General features: G+C 55.8%; 1 protein-coding gene across 7 annotated transcripts in view; it reads left to right on the forward strand.

Moving 5' to 3' along the window:
- The first annotated feature begins 3,088 nt into the window (after nt 1–3,088).
- The window catches only part of ATOSB (atos homolog B), a 72,143-nt gene continuing 51,167 nt past the window's right edge, over nt 3,089–24,064 (forward strand). For 6 of the 7 annotated variants that reach the window (XM_073343309.1, XM_073343308.1, XM_073343316.1 and 3 more), the window contains exons 1-2: nt 3,089–3,231; nt 4,700–4,739. The gene's annotated coding sequence lies outside the window, so the exon portion shown is untranslated. The remainder of the gene's footprint in view (nt 3,232–4,699; nt 4,740–24,064) is intronic. The other variant, XM_073343311.2, reaches the window with a different exon arrangement.

Below are 24,064 nucleotides of genomic sequence, written 5' to 3' on the forward strand. Positions count from 1 at the left end.
GGGGGCTATTTTTCTAGGGCTGGTTTCCAAGCTCACTGACCTTATGAGCAGTCTCTCTCCTGGTTTCAATAAGCGTTGGATCAGGCCCCGAAGCAGAGCATGTAACCAGTAAAGCTGTTCCCTGCTTGCATATTTCTGCCCAGTAACTGTCCTTAGCTGTACAGCTGCTGTACGTAATCCCAACTATACATAGAAAATGGTGGGGTCTAAATTAGCTGTTACCACTCAAGAAAGATTTTGGAGTCACTGTGGAGAGTTCTGCGAAAACATCCACTCCATGTGCAGCGGCCGTTAAAAAATGAACAGAATGTTGGGCATCGTTAAGAAAGGGAGAGAGAATAAGATAGAAAATCTCATGTTGCCTCTGTATAAATCCATGGTACGTCCACACCTTGAGTACTGCGTGCGGATGTAGTTGCCCCATCTCAGAAAAGATCTATTGGAATTGGAAAACAGAAATGATGAGGGATACGGAACGGCTTCCATATGAGGAGAGATTAATAAGACTGGGACTTTTCACCTTGGAAAAGAGATGACTAAAGGGGGGGAGCCCAGGGCTAATGGGACTGGGGTGAACCCCGCCATGGGGAGGGGTGGGGAGCCCAGGGCTGATAGGACTGGGGTGAACCCTGCCGTGGGGAGGGGGCAGGGAGTCTGGAGGCAATGTGTGTGAGGCAAACCCCACCATGGGGGAGGAAGTAGAAGTTTGGGGGTAATGAGGGTGGGAGGAGCCTGGGGATAATGGGGGTGGGGCGAACCCCACTGTGGGGAGGGGCGTTAGGGGGTAGATCTCCCAAATGAACCTGGTCAGCCTAGTAGCCAGGCTGCCCCAGGGAGCTCCCTTCCCCCCTGCCAGGCGGAGCCCAGCCCAGCCCCTAGGCCGACCAGGTTCACCTGGGAGCTCCAGCACCTGAGCCCAGCTGAGTGGGGCTCCCCCCAGGCCGCTCTGTTTGGAGGTAGGGGAGTAGGAATTCGGGGGCAAGGCGGGGCTGTGGGAAGAGAGAAGGGCTGGAGTTGAGGGGGAGGTTGGAGGCAGGTGGTGGAGGGGCTGCAGGGAGAGGGATGGGCTCATGGGGAAGGGGAGGTGGAGGGGCGGTCGGGGCAGCATGGGGGAGGGGCTGCAAGGAGGGGGAGCGGTGGTTGGGGGCGGGGAAGGGGGGGCAGTCGGGGGGAGAGGCTGGGGGAAGGGGAGGGGGTCCTGCAGGGAGGGGTGTGGTAGATGGGGGGAGGGGCTGGGGGGAGAGGGAAGGGTTGGGGCAGAAGAGGGGGAGGGGCAGTCAAGGGCAGAGGGGGAGGGGAGTGGAGGAGCTGTGGGGAGAGTGAAGGGCTGGAGTGGAGAGAGGGGCAGTCAGGGGCAGAGGGGGCAGGGGCTGAGGGGGAGGGGCGGTCAGGGGAGGGGGAAGGGCTGGGGTAGAGGGAGGGACGGTCGGGGCAGAGGGGGGAGGGGCGGTCAGGGGCTGGGGGGAGGGGGAGGGGGAGGGGGAAGGATTAGGGTAGGGAGAGCAGCAGTCAGGGCTGAGGGGAGGGGAGGGGAGGGGGAGGGGCGGTCGGGGGCGCGGGGAGGGGAAGGGGCTGAGGGGGAGGGGGGAGGGGCTGGGGTAGAGGGAGGGGTTGAGGGGGCGCGGGGAGGGGGAGGGGCTGAGGGGGAGGGGCGGTCGGGGGCGGGGGGAGGGGGAAGGGCTGGGGGAGGGGAGGGGCGGTCGGGGGCGGGGGGAAGGGGAGGGGGAGGGGCGGTGGGGGGAGGGGGAGGGGCTGAGGGGGAGGGGCGGTCGGGGGCGGGGGGAGGGGGAAGGGCTGGGGGAGGGGGAGGGGCGGTCGGCGGCGGGGGGAGGGGCTGGGGTAGAGGGAGGGGTTGAGCGGGCGGGGGGAAGGGGAGGGGGAGGGGCGGTCGGGGGCGGGGAGAGGGGGAGGGGCTGGGGTAGAGGGAGGGGTTGAGGGGGCGCGGGGAGGGGGAAGGGCTGAGGGGGAGGGGCAGTCGGGGGCGGGGGGAGGGGCTGGGGTAGAGGGAGGGGTTGAGGGGGCGCGGGGAGGGGGAAGGGCTGAGGGGGAGGGGCAGTCGGGGGCGGGGGGAGGGGCTGGGGTAGAGGGAGGGGTTGAGGGGGCGCGGGGAGGGGGAAGGGCTGAGGGGGAGGGGCAGTCGGGGGCGGGGGGAGGGGCTGGGGTAGAGGGAGGGGTTGAGGGGGCGCGGGGAGGGGGAAGGGCTGAGGGGGAGGGGCAGTCGGGGGCGGGGGGAGGGGCTGGGGTAGAGGGAGGGGTTGAGGGGGCGCGGGGAGGGGGAAGGGCTGAGGGGGAGGGGCAGTCGGGGGCGGGGGGAGGGGCTGGGGTAGAGGGAGGGGTTGAGGGGGCGGGGGGAGGGGCGGTCGGGGGCGGGGGGAGGGGGAAGGGTTGGGGGAGGGGCGGTCGGGGGCGGGGGGAGGGGGAAGGGCTGGGGGAGGGGGAGGGGCTGGGGTAGAGGGGGGGTTGAGGGGGCGGGCGGGGGCGGGGGGAAGGGGAAGAGCTGGGGGAGGGGGAGGGGCGGTCGGGGCCGGGGGGAGGGGCTGGGGTAGAGGGAGGGGTTGAGGGGGCGGGGGGAGGGGTAGAGGGAGGGGTTGAGGGGGCGGGGGGAGGGGGAGGGACGGGCGGGGGCGGGCGGAGGGGGAAGGGTTGGGGGAGGGGCGGGCGGGGGCGGGGGGAGGGGGAAGGGCTGGGGGAGGGGGAGGGGCGGTCGGGGGCGGGGGGAGGGGCTGGGGTAGAGGGAGGGGCGGGCGGGGGCGGGGGAGGGGGAGGGGCGGGCGGGGGCGGGGGGAGGGTCACCCGGTGAAGGTCAGGGTTCGCTGCCGTCTCCTCGGCCCTCGGGCCCTGGACCCGCCCCTTAGGCCTCCCACCAATGAGGAGCCGCTTCGCCCTGGACCCGCCCCTTCCCCGCTGTCATCACAGAACCGCACGTGGAGGAGGCGGGGCAGAGGCCGGGCTTATCCGTATACGTCACCACCCTGCGCCTTGCCATTGGCTGCGCGGCCGAGTTGGCTCCGCGCCCGGCTCACGCAGCGTCAAAACCGCCAGTCAGGGAGAGGGGGCGGGACTAGGGGCGGGGCCTGAGTCTGGACCCGGAAGCGGCTGGGGGAGCCTCTCGGCGGCGCTCGGCAGTCGGCGTCGGGCAGCGGGCGCTGCGGAGCCGGAGTCGGTGGGTCCCGAGAGAGGCGCCGGGCCGGGCCGGGGGAGAAGAAGAAGAGACGCGGTTGGGGGTCCGAGGTCTGGCGATAGTGGGGCGGGGCGACCCTGATGTCGGGGGGGGGGTGACCCTGATGTCGGGGTGTGTGTGTGATGCCTGGGGATAATGGGGCGGGGTGACCCTGATGTGGGGGGGGGTGACGCCTGGGGATAATGGGGCGGGGTGACCCTGATGTCGGGGGGGGTGACCCTGATGTGGGGGGGGTGACGCCTGGGGATAATGGGGCGGGGTGACCCTGATGTGGGGGGGGGTGACGCCTGGGGATAATGGGGCGGGGTGACCCTGATGTGGGGGGGGGGGTGACGCCTGGGGATAATGGGGCGGGGTGACCCTGATGTCGGGGGGGGGGGTGACGCCTGGGGATAATGGGGCGGGGTGACCCTGATGTCGGGGGGGGGTGACGCCTGGGGATAATGGGGCGGGGTGACCCTGATATCGGGGGGGGGTGACCCTGATGTGGGGGGGGTGACGCCTGGGGATAATGGGGCGGGGTGACCCTGATGTCGGGGGGGGGGGTGACGCCTGGGGATAATGGGGCGGGGTGACCCTGATGTCGGGGGGGGGGTGACGCCTGGGGATAATGGGGCGGGGTGACCCTGATGTCGGGGGGGGGGGTGACGCCTGGGGATAATGGGGCGGGGTGACCCTGATGTCGGGGGGGGTGACGCCTGGGGATAATGGGGCGGGGTGACCCTGATGTCGGGAGGGGTGATGCCTGGGAATAATGGGGCGGGGTGACCCTGATGTCGGGAGGGGTGACGCCTGGGAATAATGGGGCGGGGTGAACCCCGTCTGCGGGGGGCGAGGTCTGGGGATAGTGGGGCTGGGGTGAACCTGATGTTGGGGGCGGGGTAAAGCCTGGGGATAATGGGGCTGGGGTGAACCCCGCCTGGGGGCGGGGGTGAGGTCTGGGGATAGTGGGGCTGGAGTGAACCCTGCCGTTGGTGGGTGAGACCCCGGCGGGTCATGGCGCTGGGGTGATCCCTGCCTGGTTTGGCGCCCTGGGGATAATGGGGCTGGGGTGAGCTCTGTGGTCAGGGGTGACCTGGGAGGGGGGTAATGGGGCTGAGGTGTACCCTGCCGTCGGGGGGGACAACACCTCGGGGAGTAATGGGACTGGGGTGAACCCTGTCCTCAGGGGGGAGGCCCCTGGCGGTAATGGGGCTTGGGTGAACCCCAAATGGAGGAGTGTGGGGATCTGATGAATCAGATTTTGAGGGGTGAACCCCCAAATCAGGTGGTGATGGGGAGCACCTACACAGAATCTGCAGGGAGGAGTTCATGCATTACACAGTCTTCCTGCCCCCACACTAATTTCCCAGGATTATGGCGAGGCTGGGGGTGGACTGGGGTGGAGTACATGAACCCCAATCATGGGGGAGTGAAGCACTTTCAGGGGGGATTTTGAGGTGAGGCAAGAATGGAGGCAGTGGTGAGAGGAGAGGGTTTGTAGCTTCCATACAGACTCGTGTTGCTTTTCTTTCACAGGGTTTTGTGGTGATCTGATTCCCTTGAGCAGAGGCTGCAGGTAAGAACTGGATTTGACTTGAAATGAGCTGTGCTGTTTCCAGGCCTTGCTAATCAGGTTATGTCCTCACTGTTGCTGCTGAAGTTATCTGGTTCATGCACTTCAGAACTGGGAATGGGACATGCGGCCTTTCACCTCAAGGTCACAAGTTCAAACTCAGCTTTGCTTGGTCGTGACTGAAGACTGTCACCATCTGATCGGGTGACCAGACAGCAAGTGTGAAAAATCAGCACTGGGGTGTCGCTGTCGTGCCATAGTCTAAGGTGTTCCCTTCGAAAGGGCTCTGGGATTGGAATGATGAAGTTTGCTCATAAAACCTTATTTCCTTGTTGTTTAGCTTCAGTTCACCGAATAGCGGTAAAGCAGGGGTGATTCTGGCGCATGTCTAGTATAAGATCCACAGAGCTCTTCTGTATCAGGGGGTCGCCCTGTTAGTCTGTATCCACAAAAATAACAAGGAGTTCGGTGGCTCCTTAAAGACTAACCGATTTATTTGGGCATAAGCTTTTGTGGGTAAAACCCCACTTCTTCAGATGCAACTGAAGAAGTGGGTTTTTTACTCACGAAAGCTTATGCCCAAATAAATCGGTTAGTCTTTCAGGAGCCGCCAGAGAGCTCTACTGGAGACTACATGTCCCAGCATGCAATGCTTCATTTTAATATCTGAGCTGCCTAGTTTACCCCATTGCATGCTGGGATCTGTAGTCTCTTGAAAACCACAGTCCATATTGCAATAAGGGCAGCCACAGTCTGTATTAGGGTGACCATCTATGATTCTATGACCAGATGTCCTGATTTTATAGGGACAGTCCTGATTTTTGGGTCTTTTTCTTATATAGGTTCCTATTACCCCCCCCACCCCCTATCCCAATTTTTCATATTTGCTGTCTGGTCACCCTAGTCTGTATATTTGAGCATAAGCTTTCGTGAGCTACAGCTCACTTCATCCACTGAATGCATCGGATGAAGTGAGCTGTAGCTCATGAAAGCTCATGCTCAAATAAATTGGTTCGTCTCTAGGGTGCCACAAGTACTCCTTTTCTTTTTGCGAATACAGACTAACACGGCTGCTACTCTGAAACCTAGTCTGTATGTTGTGACTGTCCTTAGTTCAGAAACTGGATGGGCAGAGCACTACACTTTATCCACAGGCACGGTATCTGTTCAAAAGTCTAGGTCTTGCTGGCCTTGCATTAGACTGTGGTGGCCCCTGGTAAGCATCATCCGGTCACCACAAGGTCTCGGACAGAGGAGCAAAGGAGCTGCTCCTGCTCCCTGACTGTCTCCTCGCTGGCTTACTGCTAGGGTCCTGTGTTTTCTCATACCTAGACTCTCCTGGCTCGAGTGCTCCATATATTTTTGTGTAGCTGTGGTGTGCGCAGGGTCTGGGGAGCTGTCTCTCTGGGCCTGGCTGTTCAGAAGTCTCCTGCGAGCTAGCTGCTCTCTGGAGCCTGTGCTGCAGGGAGCTGCAGCAACAGTTCCTTGGCTGAAGCTCCAGGTTCCTTTAACACCTAGGGCAGCTCTATAGATGCATTTCAGCTTTGTCACTGACTCAGCTTGTTTCTTGTCCCCTCTGGGGAGAGTTTTCTTTTCCTCTCTCATTGGAGCATTGCTCTAAGGCAGTGTTTCTCAAACTGGGGTCTGCGAGGGTACTCCAGGGGGTCTGCAGGCCTTGCTGATCCACTCCTCTCCTTCCTCCCAATGCCTCCTGCACACCGGGGAACAGCTGTTCAGGAGGGGGACGAGTGGGGATGGGGTGTGCTCGGGGAATGGGGCAGAAAGAAGTGGGGAAGGGTGGGAAATGGGCGGGAGGGGCCTGGGACTGAGCGGGGCGGTTGGAGGTCTTAAAAAAATTTTAAGTCAAAATGGGGGTCCTCGGGTTGCTCAAGTTTGAGAATTGTTGCTCTAAGGAAAGCCGGGAGGATGGAGAACAACACGGTATTGAGACTCTGGCGCTTCCAGCTGGTGGTGAGAAATCTGCTTTGGGCTCTGCTGTGTGAGCTGGGACTCCCTCCGCTCCAGAGGTGCTGGAACAATTTGTACAGTGGGGGTGCTGAGAGCCATTGAACCAAACTGTGAACCCTGGATATGGTGGAAACCGCGTCAAACCAGCACTCCTGGGTCTAGCACTTCTGCTCAGCTCTGTTGGCTTGCTGGCAAACTGGGAAGAGGAACAGTCTGCCCTTGATGGCTGATCTGCCTCTTCTCTTGTGGTCAGTTAGGAAGGAGTAGTGGTAGTAGCTTTGTCTGTGTCTTGCCTGTGCCCTTCCCCCGTTTCCAGGCCATGTGAGACCAACTAGATCCTCCCCCTGTTCCGTAAGAGCTCCTGAGCTCTTCCTGTTCTCGCCCCAGCTCTTGGTGTCTTCGGAGGATATCACTGTTTGCTGCTCATTTCCTTCCTTACCCTCATGCAGCCACTTCTGTTTCATTCCCAGCTTTCTCTCTGCCCTGCGTTTATTGTACAGCCCCCACAGGTTGGATTGACCCCTTCTCCTTTCTCAAGCTGGCAGGTCGCTCCTGAATCTTGGACGTTGGGTCAAGTGGATGTTTTTCTCTCACCGTAGAAGGGAAGCCAATGCTCCTTGACTCCAAACCCTTCTTCAGCTACCAGCTGAGTTGCCAGGCCTTCACCTGCCCTCAATGCTGGAAGGATCTCTGAGAAGATGAGTTGTGCTGAGATCACTTTCCCAAAGTCTCTATAGTCCTCCCATGGCTCTCTGTATTGTTAGAGTTGGTGGATATTATTTGTATAACTGTAGCACCCCAGAGAGCCCTAGCTGTGGACGAGAACCCCATTGTAGCAGGTCCTGCCTCGAAGAACGTACAGTCCAAGTGTAAGACGATAGATGGATAGGTAGGAGAGTATGAAGAAATCCTGAGACAGTCGTGGTCAGGTGATGGTCTCAGCGCACCAGCAGCCTAAACATTGCCAGGTTGTTTGTAGGCACCACAGCAAAGGAGAGTTTGAAGGAAGATAAAGAAGCCGCTTTGTGGATGCTTGCAGAAAGCTCCTCCAAAGCATGAGGGACAGCAAAGGAGAGAGCACGAAGGTGCTTGTTTGAAAACATAATAAGTGAGGATGGAAGCTGATGTCATTGGCCAATCAGAGGGGGGACCTGACCAGGAGAGGAATTCTGCTTAATTCCTTACCACCATGGGTCATGTCTGAATTTTTTGCCCCTATGCTAGAGAATAGGCTGCCTGGGTCTCCCAGTCTCCTACCCTTACTGCTATCCACGCTGCCTGGCCGTTCTACTTCCTGGAACCCGCCTTCCAGATGGTCTCTTACCCTCCACCTGATTTGCGTGGGCTGTGTCCTCTACCTTTTCCCACTCGGCTTGTGCTAAGAGCGGGGGAACCAAAGAACCGCTGTAGGCTTCTGAGGGTCCTGGGGAAGTACCTTGCGGCCCAGGGCCTAACAGAGCTTGAGCGTTGCTGGAGACCTGGTATTTCCTGGCGGTATCCAGGGGCGACGACTCCTTGAAAGTTTTTCTCCTTCCTAGCCTCCATTCACCTTGCACGTCCTGTGGTCAGCTATCAATAAACAATTCCCTTTCCCTTGTTTCTTTCAGCTTCTTCAGCTGGTTTTGAGTCCCCAGAACGGAAATCAGCTGGGCTCACACACCCTGCATTTCACAGGCTTCTGTCATATCTGTCCTGTGGCCTGCAGCTATACTCACTTCAGCTGTGGCCTGGGTCGAGCTCCTACACTAAACTGGGTCTTGATGGGCCAGTCCTCGGATGGAAGGCCTGCAAAGAAAACCCAGGTGCTGCAGGAAGTGGTGTTAGTAACTCAGCAGGCTGTGCTTCTGGGTAGTGACCGGACGTCCCAGGCCTGCTGTTAGGTGTGATGGAAACCCCAGCAATCGGTGAAGACCCCACTGCACTTTATCCAAGAGCTGAAGAGTTAACCCTGATTTTCTGGCCAAATTCCAGCTGGGCTAATTGCATTCTTTCAGTATCACATCTCCCTGGTGGAGAGAGGCTTCTCCTGGATGTGGGTGGCTGTGCTTAGTTGGTGTCTGAAGTGATTCTCTTTACTGGTGTGGGGAGGCTTAACGCAGCTTGAGCTCCCTGGATGGAAGGCCCCTCAGTGGGCAGAGGATTGATCAAAGGTTCAAGTGAAGGACCTTGTCTTGCTGCCAGGGCGCATTCTGCATGTCGCAGGTATAGCTTGCTGTGAAAGCTCAGTGGGTTTGGTGCCAGGTGGAGCGCAGACTGATTCTGGGGCACCAGGTGTGAGACAGAGAACCCCTGCCAGTCATTCAGGTGCTGGTTGCTTTAAACAAAGCCCCACAAGTGTGTGACTTACTCCTAGTTACGTGCCTGGCCCTGGGGAGCAAGTGAGATTGGGGCACTTCTGCCGCCTAGTAGAAAGGCAAGGGATATGCCTGTGCTCTCCAGAGGGCTGGGAATGCACTCGGCTCCATAGTCTGTGCTGCCTTGCCCAGGACCATCGCCCTGAGCTATTGATGTAAGCCATCTGAAATGACAGGGTCTCTTCAGGACTGAGTGCGTGTGCGCAGCAGAGGCTTGCTCCAGCACAGAAGGCCCGTCTGGGGAGGAGGGATGGTAATATGAGCTGCTGATGTTAACTAGCTTTCACTTGTGTGTCTGGCCAGGGGAACCCCAGTGGCCAGACTTAGACTTTGAGTCTCTCCGGGCAGCTGTGTGGGCTCCTGCAGAATGCAAGCCCCTGACAGGCTATTCTTACAGCACTGGGAGCCAGGGAGAGAGAGCGCCTCAAGGAGATCATTAGGATGGTACTGGTAGGCTCCGTGGGGCTATTATTTGGCTGTTGCAGGGCTGGGTTTGACAGCTGATAGGAGGGGATTTTCCTTCGCTTTTGCTGGCTAATGCCCACTTTTTCAGACCCTGTCCATTCTAGTTGTTTGATTAGGAAGGTTGCTCCCCACGGTGGGGCTTTGTGTTCCTATGATCTGATTTAAGGGGGTAGTCCTCTGGGGCCTGAGTTAGTTCTGTGTCCTCGTCTACACTTGCAGCTAAACCACATACAGCTGCACCCAGTGGTGACACCCATTGTAGTGTAGACAAGGCCTCATGTACACTGGTGTAACTCCATTAACTTCAGTGAAGCCACTCCTGACTCTCAGCAGTGCAAGAAAAGGAAAATGAAGTCCAATATGTAGCAAGTCCTTTCCTACCACAGCAATGCAGCCACCTCTTGTGTGAAACCTGGTAGCTGATGAACAGTTCAGAGCAACTCTCCATGAATGTAGGATGAGAAATGAAGGCGAATCTTGTATCCAGATGAAGTTGCAATGGGAATGTGGGGTGGTGACATGGTATGATGTGAGATGGAATTTTAGCCGGGACAGCAGGGTTAATACCCCAGCACTTTACAGAAAATGCCATGGGCTCTTCAGTGAGTCTGTGTGGTTGGGGCCCCCTCGTTCTTGCGCTCCTCCATTCTGCTTCAGGGCACGAGCCAACCACTGACTGCCTTGATTACCCCATGGGCAGGTTATTACATATTTGTCCATTTTGTGCATCTCTGTGCACATGCCTCCCCGATGCTCCAGCACAGCAGGTGTTTGTGATGATGGAAACTCTCCAAGCACTGACAGCTGGAGGTGTAGGTCTGTTCTTCCAGCCCACTCTGGTCCTTGGGCCAAGGGTATAAACGGCCCCCCTAGCCCCCCACAATTGTCCCCAGTTCCTCTTTGTCCACCAGAGCTAAGCCAAGTGGTCTGGGAGCCTTTTCTCACTTTACCTTGGTGCATGGTTTAACCCCCATACTTGTGTGTAGCTCTGTGGAAGTGTTCTCTTGTCTGTCTCTGAAGCTGTCCGTGGCAACTGCTCAGGCTTCCTGCACTGGGGTTCCAATCAGGGAGCCTGCAGAGCCTTGTGCCTTGAATTTGGTGCTCAACAAACACCTGGGAAGGGTCCTTTGAGTCCTTGGGATCTTGCTGTCTTTTGCACTGCTCCCTGAGCGTCTCCTTCCTGCTGGTGTTCACCTCAGCTGGGAGGGCTTCCCAGTTGCAGACTCTGCTGGCCAGGTGGGCTGTGGGCTGTCCTTCGTCCAGGGAAAGCAGTGCTGACACCTCACCCTAAGTTCCTGAGTAAGGTAGTCTCGGATTTCCGTTTGAGTCAGTGGTCGTCGTCTTGCATTTCTCTGAGGCTTCATAGTTACCCTGGGGAGATCAGGCTCTGCGCTCTGGGTGTACACGTGGCCAGGTTAGTGTTATCCGGACAGAACTAAGTCTTTTAGGAAGTGTAACAGGCCATTTATTGCCCTGGATGAAAAATCCACCAGTTAGGCTCTTGCTGCTCAAAACTCCTCTGAACGGATTAGGGAGTCTATCCGATCACGTATGGTACAAATTCACGAGCGTCCTCATGCCAAGATGTCCTGGGCTCCCTCCACAGGGACACAGTAGTGTCCACACTGTGCCCAGATCTGAGATCTGCAGGCCTGCCATGTGGGCTCAGGCCACATCTTTACAGGCCCCACTCTCTTGACCCTGCAGCCAAAGCAGTTGCTGGGTTTGGGAGGGCAGTGCTTGTGGCTGACTGACCTCCTTGGCCTGCTTCCTTGGGAGGCCCCTGCTAGCTAATGTCCTGTTGTGGAGCTCGGCGGAGGCCGCTCGCAAAGGAGGAAAGGGGCTGAATTACCTCCTGTGCTCTGGATACATTGGTGCTGCAGAGCCATGCTGATCTCACTCCCCCCCCACCCCACACACTTCAGGTGCGCTTTGGGGGCAGAGAGGAACTGAGGATCGCTGGTGGGAGCAGGCCTTATTTATACCCTTGACCTGAGGGCAGGAAGGGTTTGAAGGACAGGCCTGCATGCCCAATTGTTAGCGAGAAAGTGGCTACGGGTCCCAGGCACATGACTCCTAAAGGGGGACACTGGAGGGGCCCTGTGTTTAGGGAGAAGGAGCTAGGAGAGGTGAGTAACCCCTTTTTTCTTGCATCTGCCTTCTGCTAGGCAGGCCATGGTCAGAGACAGGCTCCTGGGCTGACGGGCTCTGGCGGCTCCTATGGAATCGTGCTCTAATGGGAGGATGACTAAACTCTGCCCAGAGTGGGCTGTGTATAGGGTTGCCAGGTGTCCGGTTTTCGACTGCAACACCCAATCGAAAAGGGAGCCTGGCTGCTCTGGTCAGCACTGCTGACCGGGACGTTTAAAGTCCAGTCAGCAGTGCAGAGGGGCTAAGGCAGGCTCCCTGCCTGCTGTGGCTCCGCGTGACTCCCGGAAGCAGCGGCATGTCCCCCATACAGCTCCTAGGTGTAGGGGCAACCAGGGGGCTCCACATGCTGCCCCTGCCCCAAGCACCAGCTCCCATTGGGTGGGAACTGCAGACAATGGGAGCTGCGGGGTGGTGCCTACGCACGGGGCAGAGCGCAGAGCCGCCTGGCCACGCCTCCACGTAGGAGCTGGAGTGGGGACATGTCACTGCTTCTGGGAGCTGTTTGACGTAAGCGCCATCTGGAGTCTGCACCCCTGAGCCCTCTGCACCCAAACCCCTGCCCAAGCCCTGATCTCCCTCCCACCCTCCAAACCCCTTGATCCCAGCCTGAAGCACTCTCCTGCACCCTGAACCCCTCATTTTTGGTCTCACCCCAGAACCCTCACTCCCAGCCCAGAGCCCATACTCCCTACCACACCCCAACCCCCTGCCTCAGCCTGGAGCCCCCTCCCATACTCTGAACCCCTCAGCTCCACCCACCCAGTCCGGAGCCCCCTCCAGCATCCCAACCCCCTGAGCCAGCCTGGTGAAAATGAGTGAGTAAGGGTGGGGAGAGCGAGCGACGGGGAGGTTGCAGGGGATGGAGTGAGCCAGGGCAGGGCCTTGCAGAAGGGGCAGGGGTGGGGCAAGGGTGTTTGGTTTTGTGAGTAGAAAGTTGGCAACCCTAGGTGTGTGATGATTCATTGCTGCGTGCTCCTAGAAGTGAGGGGTGGAGGAACTGGGACAGGGCTGGTCCCTATAGCATACTTGGTAGCATTTTGCCCAGTCTAGTTTGCATGGCCTGGTGCTGGCCCCTGGATCTGTCTGATGTCTCTGGCAATGCACCATGGCACAATTCTGGAGCACAGCACGCTTCGTATCCTTCCCAGAGGAGCAGGGATTACGCTGTCTGGGCCATTCGTGCCCAGCGACAGAGGTGTCCAGTTCATGTTTACACATCTTGGATGGCACAGGTTGGGGCTGGAGGGAGAGGTGACCCCCCTCATGCCCAGACCTGCTGTCACACTCCAGAAACAGTCACCAGATTTTAATTGTAGCTGTTCTACCCCCTGCATTGTCCTGTCTTTGTCTCTCTGTTCCCAGCACTGCTGCTTTTGGGTACTCGATGCTCTGCTTTGGGATCTGTCTGCCTCCTCCCACCCCTGTTCAGACACCCCTCAGTCTGGGACTTGGGATTCTACACCTCCCTCTCCCCCACTCCCACCTTCCGAAAAGAGAAGAATGATTCTCCCTAGTGGAGTGCTCCAAGCCCCATGGAGGCTAAGGACCGTCCACACTTCCTGAGCTGTCTCTGATGGGATAGTTCAGAGTGGCCTGTGGGCCTGCCATTGCAGCATGTGGCCTGTGTGACTGACCCGCCCTCTCGATTCGGTGCTACTACACGCCTTCTATCCTAGGGCTTTACGCTGCTGCCCCTCGCTCTAGGGCCGGAGCATCTGGCTCAGTCTCTTCAGATCCCTTATTTACCGTCTTTCCTTGTACTCAGTCCCTCCCAGCACAGATGCTAATGCCTGCCGGCTGCCTTGGGCCCTTTGCCCTGGGGAGGTTGGGGGAGAGGGGAGGTGTCGGTAAGAATTCCCGCTCCCCACCCCCCCCGACTCTTCCCCTCTGCATGGCGCTGACATGGACACGGGCAGCCTGCACTCCGCTTTCCATTCGTGTCCCCCTGGGCCAGCTTCACCTGTGGGGCCATTGCCGCCTTAGACAAGTTTGGTCACCTGTGTGCCTTGTCTGGGGAAGGGCGCCCGCCCATGGGACTGTAAGGATGCTCGTACCAGGTGGGAAATAGAAAAGAAACCGCTCAGGGCAGAGGGGAGAGTCTCGCCTTGGTCGGTACAGGCTGTACACGAACTCCAGCACACCGAGCTGGGATATCCCCAGCGGGCTACGCTGTCTGGGGTCTGGGCAGTAATGGCTGGCAGCCATTGCAACACAAGATTTGCCATATTGGATCCAGTTAATTGGTGTGATCTGCTGTCTTGCTGCCACCATACATGACATACCCCTGTGCCCTGCCATCCAGGGGTGCTGAGAGCCACTGGACCAAACAGCAAACTCTGTCTGTGATGCAAACCACGTCAAGCCAGGGGGGCAGCAGAACCCGCAGCACCCCTAGTTCCACACCTAGGCTGCCATCTCTGTTTGTGCGGGCAGACTGAGTATCAAGGACCCTGGTCTTACGCATTTGTCCCTTGACCTGCTGTTTGGGCCAAAACCAACTCTGTATCTAAAGTGCGTGATGCTCCATGGGTCTGCTTGCCACCCCCATCTTTCCTGCTTTCTGATTGCCCCATCCGACAGGTCCCAGTTGTAATCCTCACACCATGGGAATCGGGAGGGACATAAACCCAAATTGTCCCATGCAGGATGTTAGGCCAGCCCTTTCCCAAAGGACCTGGGGAGCGCAGCCCTGTGTGTTGGCACCCACTCGAGTACAGCATCCCCACTGCATGAGGATCTGCACTGTTCAGCACAGGACCGCTGTGTTCACAGGCAGAGTGTGCTCCTTTCATGAGGCCCTGGGGTGCTTAGACAGATGAGATTTAATACCCACAGTCCAGGGAGATGGGAACAAAGCTCTGACCTGTTCTGTGTCCCTGAATGGCCTCTTGGCATGTGGAGCTGACACCCTCCAGTCCTGGGGCAGGCTGGAATCAGATTGACACCCACACTGGGGGGCTTGGGGTGTCCAGATGAGTTCAGCTCAGATGTCGATCCGCTGATTGTCCGGGTTTCTTTCTGTTTGCACAGGGTGTTCTGTCCTGCAGGGCCCTTCCCCCCTGCCCCCTGCTTTGCAGGGGTGCTGGCTGTGAACCAAACTCTGGAGCTGGACAGCCCTGAACTTCGCAAATGTCTGCAGTTAGGTCCAGACCTTAATTCTGCAGCTCGGGCCCATCTTTATTTTTAGCCCCTTTTAAAGCCTGGTTGATGGTGTTCCAAGGAAGTCACATGACCTGCCTGAGGTCAGTGGCTCATCCTGGATCAGGACCCAGGTTTCCCAACCATCAGCTGTAACCATGAAGCCTTTGTAATGGGGTCAAGTGTTTGAGTGACTCATGTGAGCAGGGGGGAGGGGCAGTGGGAGCGAGGCTGTCTAATGAATTGTTAAGCTTATTTGTCAATGATGTTCATAGCAACATTAGCGAGTGCTACAAACTATGCTCTCTGCCCTCCCCTCGCCTCTCCCATCTGTATGATAGTTCTATGGATAGGATTCACTTTACTCACCACTGATATGCAGCTACCCCTGGGGTGGAAGGCAGCAGCTGTGTAACAGGACGCAGCAGTACTATTCAGCAGTGTTTAGGACGGGAAGGGAAGGAAGGTCTTGTATCCAGTTCAAGCCCCAGTGGGATTGAGGGCAGCAGAACAGAATCATTTACACTGAAATCTGGTTAACACCCTGTCTCATATGGAAAATGCCCCAGGCCTGTAATGACAGGTAGGGGTCAGGACCTCAGTTTTCCATCACATCTGCTACTGGGACGAGGCAGAATTGGCTGAATGGGTTTTGGGACGTTAAGATGGCATCTGATGCGCGTGAAGTGCTATGTGCCCTGCTCTTTGTGCCATCTAGTGGCCGGGCTGCCAGGGCATAGACTGGGTGGAGGGGAAAGCACCTGCTGCAGGCTGCCCAGGGCACTGACCTTGCCGGGACGCTGGTGACGTGACGGGGGGGTGAGGGGGTTAGGGTGTCCCATGGGTGGGAGTGCAATGCGGCTGCTGAACCCCAAGTGGGGCCGTGTGGAGCCAGCCCCACATGGGGGGGTGGGCGGGGGGCTCTGTGGAGGGGACAGGCAGCTCGCGGGAGCTGAGACAAAGGAGTGAGGCAGAACAGCATTGAGGCATGCTGAGGGGTGGAAATGGGGGGAGAATTGTTATGGCAACGCATTGCTGACAGCTAGATCCATGGGGGTAGCTGCTTCAGAGGAGAGAGGAGCAGGCACGGCAGGATTGCCGTCTGGGTCAGCGGTTTCCCTGGGTCCCATCACGTGCAGACTGTAAAGCACCAAAGCTTCCCCAGTGGCATTGTGACCCCCTTGCTAACACTCCCTTCCCCAGGGCTCTGCACCCTCATGTGCTCCCTCAGAGCACAGCTGGCAAGCCTCATGTGGTGACTGCGTGGGCTAGCGGATGGGCACCTCTAGCAGGATGCACCGCAGGGTCCAGAGGGAGAGCTTCGTGTGGACATCTGTGTGTCTTGTCTCGCGCTCTGACCTCCATAGCGCAGGGCACCACCTAGATGATCGAGCCCTGCTGTCTTTGAAGCCTTGAGCTGCAGGCTGGCCCAACCAGAATGGACCCAGTCTCCTGACTCTTGCTTCACTGCGACTAGAGAGTAGATTGTACCCCCTCTCTTGTACCCAGAGCCATTGAACCCTCTGGCAAGGCCAGTCCCTTCAGCAGTGCCTAGAGCTCCCTGGAAATGCCTTGATCCCAGGGTGTGGCCCAAAGGTGTGCCCAGCTGTAAATCCAGGTATTGTAAGGGGAGGTTGGCACTTCTAAGAATTGTGCCACTCAGGCTGCTACTGCACTAGCAACCAGTGGAGAAGGGGTGAAATATTTCAGAAACTACCATTAGAGACCAGTCCTCGCCAGGGGCATCCTGGGCCCCATGAGTGAGTGAAGGAGACAGGATAGGCCTGTCTACACCACAGATAGAACTGGATCAGGCAGCCTACTTCCAAAGTGGCTGCAATTTTACAGGAGTTGGGACCTTAGCCATCATCTGCACTCTGCCCAAAGCCTTGGCTATGACCCCCCAGGAGGGGACTAGATAGGAGCTAACAGAGCATCCCCACCTTTGTGGATTGATCAATGTACAGCTGTAAACCTCTTTTACAGTATACGTTTCAAAGGTCAGTGCTAGGTATTAGTGTAAAAGGATCCTGTGAACTAGTCCCTTCCCCCGCTCCTTCTGCAGCCAGCCCAGACTGATACCAGAAGGAGCCAGCCCTGCCCACAAAGGAACCAGCAAGCTCCGGCAGCTGCAGATTGCTGGGACTATTATGGGATGGAGCACGAATTGTTGTACCACCCATAGTCGGAGTTCAGTTTGCACTGGGGCCATTCAGGCAGAGGAGGAGTGGAAAGGAGACCACGTTGCTCTCCCTGGATGGCGTTTTGCCTCTCCATGGATGGCCCAGCCATTCGCATGAGCCTGGTCTTGTGCGTGAGCTGTGTCCTCTCCTCTCAGCTCTGAATGGGGGTAAAAACCAGTTGAACGTTCCTAAAAGCCTGCTCTGTCCGCAGCCTGGCTTGGCCTACACCGGGGTGGGCAAACTTTTTGGCCCGAGGGCCACATTGGTGTTGTGAAACTTTACGGAGGGCTGGGTAGGGAAGCCTGTGTCTCCCCAAACAGCCTGGCCCCTGCCCCCTATCCGCCCCCTCCCACTTCACGCCCCCCCGACTGCCACCCTCAGATCCCCCAACCCATCCAACCCCCCCTGCTCCTTGTCCCCTGACTGCCCCCTCCTGGGACCCCCACCCCTAACCGCCTCCCCAGACTCCATCTCCTATCCAACCCCTCCCTGTCCCCTGACTGCCCCAACCCCTGTCCACACCTCTGCCCGCAGACAGACCCCCCGGGACTCCCATGCCTATCCAACCCCCTGACCACCCCCAACCCCAGAACCTCAGCCCCATCAAACCTCCCTTGTCCCCTGACTGCCCTGACCCCTATTGCCACCCCCTGGGACCCCACCCCCTATCCAACCCCCCTTGCTCCCTGTCCCCTGACTGCTCTGACCCCTATCCACACCCCTGCCTCCTGACAGCCCCCCCGCTCCAGGACTCCCATGCCTATCCAACCACCCCCTGTCCCCTGACTGCCCCCGGGACCCCCTGCCCCCTTATCCAACTGCCCCCCCACACTCCCCGTCCCTTACCATGCTGCTCAGAGCAGCCAGAGCCAGGCACGCCGCCCGCGCTGCCCAGCAGGGGGGCCGGGGGCTAGCCTCCCCAGCCGGGAGCTCAGGGGCTGGGCAGGACGGTCCCACGGGCTGGATGTGGCCCGCAGGACGTAGTTTGGCCACCTCTGGCCTACACAGTTCACTCAGAGTTGAGCTGGCTTCGGCTGCCAGGCTGCTGCACTGGTACAGCTGGCTTGGAAACCTGAATCGATTTTAAAATGGGTTAGACTCCGGGGTGAAATTGTGACATTACCCAGGCTGCAACCTGGACTGCTGAACAGCTGTGTCCCCTCAGTTCTCCAGCCTGGAGTCCCTTTTATACTGCTTCGCTCTGAAAGCAACCACTCCTGCTCTGCTCACACCCAGTCTCCAGCATGTAAATTACTCCCAGCTGCATTCTGTGAGTGCAGCCAGCCACCCATGAATTATTCTGCAGACTAACACCAGCAAACTCCCACTCCCAGATTTGTCCCCAGAAATGTGTCTGGTACTGGCCCGCTCTCTCCTTCTGGACAATAAAAGCTCATAGAAAGTCCATCATTTTATTAATAGAAAATGATATGCAGAAATCCTAATTTCCCAAATGGAGGTTCCCAAACTCTTCAGTCCAAACGCACTGGTTTAGATAAAACAATAAAACAAGTGTGTTAACTACCAAAAGAGAGATTTTTAAGTGATTAAAAGTAATGAGGCTTAAAAAAAAAAAGTGAAATGCAACTAATATCTACCTTGACAACCTAAATGAGTTTAAAGTAGGGCTATTGATTAATTGCAGTTCACTCATGCGATTAACTCAAAAATTAATCACGATTAAAAAAATTAGTTGCGATTAATTGCAGTTTTAATTGCTTCGTGAAACAATAGAATACTAATTGAAATGTATTACATATTTTGGATATTTCTTCTACATTTTCAGATATGTTGATTTCAATTACAACACAGAAGACAAAGTACACAGTGCTCACTTTATATTACAAATATTTGCACTGTAAAAATGAAGAAATAGTAATAGTATTAATAGTATTTTTCAATTCACCTCATACAAGTACTGTAGTGCAATCTCTTTATCATGAAAGCTCAACTTACAAATGTAGGTTCTTTTGCTTTGGCTACTATTCCAGAGGACATGCTTCCATGCTGATGACAACTTGTTAAAAAAATAATGTATTAATTAAATTTGTGACTGAACTCCTTGGGGGAGAATTGTACGTCTCCTGCTCTGTGTTTTACCCGCATTCTGCTGTATATTTCATGTTAGAGCAGTCTCGGATGATGACCTAGCGCATGTTGTTCATTTTAAGAACACTTTCACTGCAGATATGACAAAACGCAAAGAAGGTACCAATGTGAGATTTCTAAAAATAGCTACAGCACTCGATCCAGGATTTAAGAATCTGAAGTGCCTTCCAAAATCTGATTGGGATGAGGTGTGGAGCATGCTTTCAGAAATCGTAAAAGAGCAACACTCCAATGCGGAAACTATAGAACCCCATACCACCAAAAAAGAAAATCAACCTTCTGCTGGTAGCATCTGACTCAGATAATGAAAAGGAACAGGCATTTGTCTGTGCTGCTTTGGATCGTTATCGAGCAGAACCCGTCATCAGCATAGAATATTAGGGTTGGAAGAGACCTCAGGAGGTCATCTAATCCAATCCCCTGCTCAAAGCAGGACCAACACCAACTAAATCATCCCAGCCAGGGCTTTGTCAAGCTGGGCCTTAAAATCCTCTAAGGATGGAGATTCCACCACCTGGATGCATGTCCTCTAGAATAGTGGTTGACGCACTAAAGATTCATATGTCCCTTCATGCATCTGGCACATAAATATCTTGCAACGCTGGCTTCAACAGTGCCATGTGAATGCCTGTTCTCAATTTCAGATGACATTGTAAACAAGAAGCGGGCCTCATTATCTCCTGCAAATGTAAACAAACTTGTTTGAGCGATTGGCTGAACAAGAAGTAGGACTGAGTGGAGTTATAGACTCTAAAGTTTTACATTGTTTTATTTTTGAGTGCAGTTATTTTTTGTCCATAATTCAACAATTGTAAGTTCAACTTTCATGATAAAGAGATTGCACTATAGTACTTGTATGAGGTGAATTGAAAAATACTCTTTTATTTTTACAGTACAAATATTTTTAATAAATATAAAGTGAGCACTGTACACTTTGTATTCTGTGTTGTAATTGAAATCAATATTTTTGAAAATGTGAAAGACATCCAAAAATATTTATATAAATAGTATTCTGTTTTTAACAGTGCGATTAATTTTTTAAAATTGCTTGACAGCCCTAATTTAAAGCAAAAGGACTCTCACCGCATACTTTAACAGTCTTGCTGGCTAGAATCATTTCAGCCAGTACTCCTCACCCAGTCTAGTGTTTTTCTTTTCCTTCAGGTGGCGTTGATGGCATGAGCAGAGAGAAGGGAGGAGTAACTTGTGGCATTTGTTCCCGTTCTTGCACTTTCCCCTTCTTTGAGACTCCTTTCAAGCTCGGGTTCAGCAGACAAAAGGTCTGTGGGGATGGGACCTTCCAGCTGTTTCTTGCCAGGATGTAAATTTCTTGCTCACACTCTTTTCCCTGCCAAGAATGGCCACTGAACCGAGTGATGATTAGTTGACACCCAGCTGGGGCATCAGTTTGCCTTTTGTCTCTCAGGATCCAATTTGTGGCTGCTTTTCTAAATTTGCATCATGTCTCAGCAATATCATAGAGTGGAATCTTATAACTTTACATACAGTGTTGCCACACGTACTTTACCAGGACAATAATGGTCAGCAAATTGAGTTTTCAGATACCACCTCCTAAGGCATACTTTGTACAAAATTTAACATAGCCTTGTAAAAGGAGCACAGACTGTCACAGAAATGTGCCCAGTGTAGGCCAGACCCTGAGCCTGAGTGAAAGGAACATGGAGATCGGGACATGGTGCGTAAGTGAGAACAAGTGATTTTTGGGCAGAGAGCCCCACGCTCGGGCCTAACGTTTCAGGGGGAGGTTACTTTAGTTTTGCTGTGCTTCCTTGGTGTGATGGAACAGCCAGACAAAGGGGAACCGCTCAGTTGCCCAACATCAGCAGACATACCTCTCCCCATCCTGCCCCACAAGTCCCGGACAGTTGAGACATGCAACTGACAGCTTAGGCACATCTGCTCAATGGGTTTGGCTCTAAACCCTTTGGGACTGGGATTGTCATTCACAAAGTACCACGCCTCATACAATGGGTCCCCTATGGGGCTGGCCTCTAGGGGTATGTCTGCCTTGCAACAGAAGACCTGCAGCTGGCCCAGGTGAGCAGACTCAGGCTCGCGGGGCTTGGGCTGCCAAGCTATGAAATGTCTGGGCTCAGGCGGGAGCCTGGGTTTTGAGACCCCGTGAAGTGGGAGTGTCCCAGAGCCTGGGCCCGAGTCCAAATGTCTATGCTGTAATTTTATAGCCCCGCAGCCCAAGCCCTGCAAGCACCCTGTCAGCTGACCTGGGCCAGCCTCTGGTCTTTTATCTCAGTGTAAATGTATGCTCGGTGTTTCTGTAACATAATGTTTAGAGGCGGTGTGGTCCAGCGGATAGGGCTCTTGACTGGGATGGGGGAGACATGGATTCTGCTCCTGACTCTGCTGCTGCCCTGCTGCGTGACCTTGGGCAAGCTGCTTCCCTGCTCTCTATGACTCTGTTTCCCCTCCCACCGTGTCTTGTCTGCTTGTACTGTAGCTCTTTGGACTGTTCCTTACTACGTCTTTGTACAGTGCCTGACAAAATGGGGCCCCGCTCTTGGCTGGGGAGGGCAATAATAGTCATTTGGGGAGGAGTGAGACACACAGTGCTGGAATACACATCTAGGGAGAGGCGGCCGACCTAGATTCCCTTCTAGTTGAGGGTGTGAACAGAGCTGCTGTGCTGGAGTTCAGAAGTGTGGTGTGAATTACATGCTGCACTTTGCTTTAGCCATCTAATAGCCCTGTTCTGGAATATACGTCTGTGACGGGGTAGAATAGGTGTGGAGACCCCCTGCTGGAGGCCTTGTGGCCCTGTGTCACCCCACTCCAGAAAAGAGCGGAAGAGAGATCCTCCAGGCAGCCGAGAGTGGCTGTAGGGGAGCAGCCAATCAGGGGTAGAAGGGCCATATAAAAGGAAGCAGCAGAGGTAGAGCAGTCAGTTGCTGCCTGGAGCTGGAAGAGGGGATTCTGGGTTCCTGGCTGGCTGAGCAGCAGACCGGGGACAGCTCAGTGGAGGCAAGACTGAACCCAGGGAAGGCTGCCGAAGACCGGGGTAGCGAAGAAGGAACTCCTGGCTGGCTGCGAGGCCAAGCAAGGACTGAGCCCAGAGCCTAGCTAGACCAATTAAGAGTACCGTGATGGGTCTTGTTGGCCTGGTTAGAGACTGAGCCCAGGGAAGGCTGCCGGAAGGACACAACAACAGAAGGTAGTGCGATGGGCCCTGTTGGATTGTTATAGAAGGCAGTGTCTCCTGGGAGGAAGCCTTGGTGGGCGGTAAAGACTGTATACCCCGGAAGGGCTTTTGCTTCTTGTTCCACCTACAGACAGTGTGCCTTGGCCAGAGGGCTAAGTCACTGAAGACCTGCTGAAAGAACCATCAGCTGTGGGGGGGGTGGCTCGCGGGAGGCGGGTGCTGCCCTGTTGTAAGAACTGAAAGAAAAGCAGGCTCACACCCAACCAAAAGGGGGCGCCCACGAGAGGTAGGTGCCGCCCTGTTCAAAACTGAGCGATTGCAGGCAGGTATCAGCCAGAGACGGGGTGCTTGCGAAGGTGGGTGCCGATGCCGTTACAACATCCCTGTCAGTAAATCAGACGCCGAATACCACGTTATTCTGTCATCTTGGGAAACTGGCGGATGCTCTTCTCTGAGAACAAAAATGAAGCTGCTCCGATGACTGCTGCTGCTTCTGTAAGAACACGGCAGAGCGAGGCTGGGAGCTCAGCAGAGACGAGGCAGGTCCAGGAGCTTATGGCAGGAAACTTTTCCTCCCTTTGGTGGGTGGTTCCACCTCCACGTTGATGACTCCTGCATTTCACACTGAACTCAGGAATTCGGAAAATCGCTGCGTCGAAAGGTGCCCTGCTGAGACTGCAGCCTCTGGCTATAGGGTGGAGAATGCATGAACGGCAAGAGTGCAAGTTCTCCCGTGGCCCCATCCCTCACCACTGGTCCCCAGTCCCGACCTGGAGAGAGTGCCCCTACTGGGATTTTTCTCATTGTCAGTCAAGGGCTGGTGTGGCCCCGTGGCTGTTCCCACTGGTGGAAGAGTTAGTATACCCCAGGCTGGGGGCGTGGTAATGCACCCTGTCTACACTAGTGCTTCCACCATTATATACATAATACTGGTGTAGGCCCACAGTGGAGGGAAAATCCTAGTGTATACACTGCGGGGTGGGGGAGACGATAGTTCAGTCTCCATGACATGTTCAAACCAGGCCCTCTAGGCTGAAACTGACAACAGCCGTGCTGGTGGTTATTGTGACGTAGTCCTGCCCTGTAGGAACTGGACGGAGACCCACAACTCATTTCAGAGAGGCCCCCACAAGAACATTGTTCTCAGGCATTTCTTTCCGTGCTAGTCTGCCTGTCTTAGCCGTGTGGTATCACGCTCTGGGGACTAAAGGGATCACCCCCAGCCTATGCTTCATCTCTACTGTCCATGCTGAACCCTTCATAGAAAGCTCATGAAGATGGTGAGAGAAGATCAGATTATGCAGAGTTGATTGGGCTGCGTGACGCTTTTTGGGGGTACTCGATGCGCCTGGGGTGAATCGCTGCCACCTGCTGGCAGTGTGAGAGAGCCCTGCCTGTGCCCAGCTCCCACCTGCTGGCAACATGAGCCCTCTGCTCCAGGCTCCGCAAGCCCCACTCTTCCTCAGTGCAGGCTACCAGTTCTCACACACCACTTTGTTAAGCTTAAGTCCCCAGTCCCTTATCTTCTGGCCATGTGCAGTGTACACTGATCCGCTGCCTCTGTGAACGCAGTGCACTCCAGTTTGCTGGTTTCACCTCAGTTCAACCCTATCCTTAGGACAAGGCACATAGACGTGTCCATAGTAGAACCAAACTGGTGTTTATTGAACAGAACTTGAGTCAGAGATTCAAATAAAAGTAAGTGTAAGGTTTTGGAACTATTGGTGGACAATAACCAAGCCCCTCTTTCCCAGGCATCCTGCCACACTGGGCCGAGATAGGACT

The sequence above is a fragment of the Lepidochelys kempii genome, chromosome 5, assembly GCF_965140285.1.
Source record: "Lepidochelys kempii isolate rLepKem1 chromosome 5, rLepKem1.hap1, whole genome shotgun sequence".
In the NCBI taxonomy this organism is placed as follows: Eukaryota; Metazoa; Chordata; order Testudines; family Cheloniidae; genus Lepidochelys; species Lepidochelys kempii.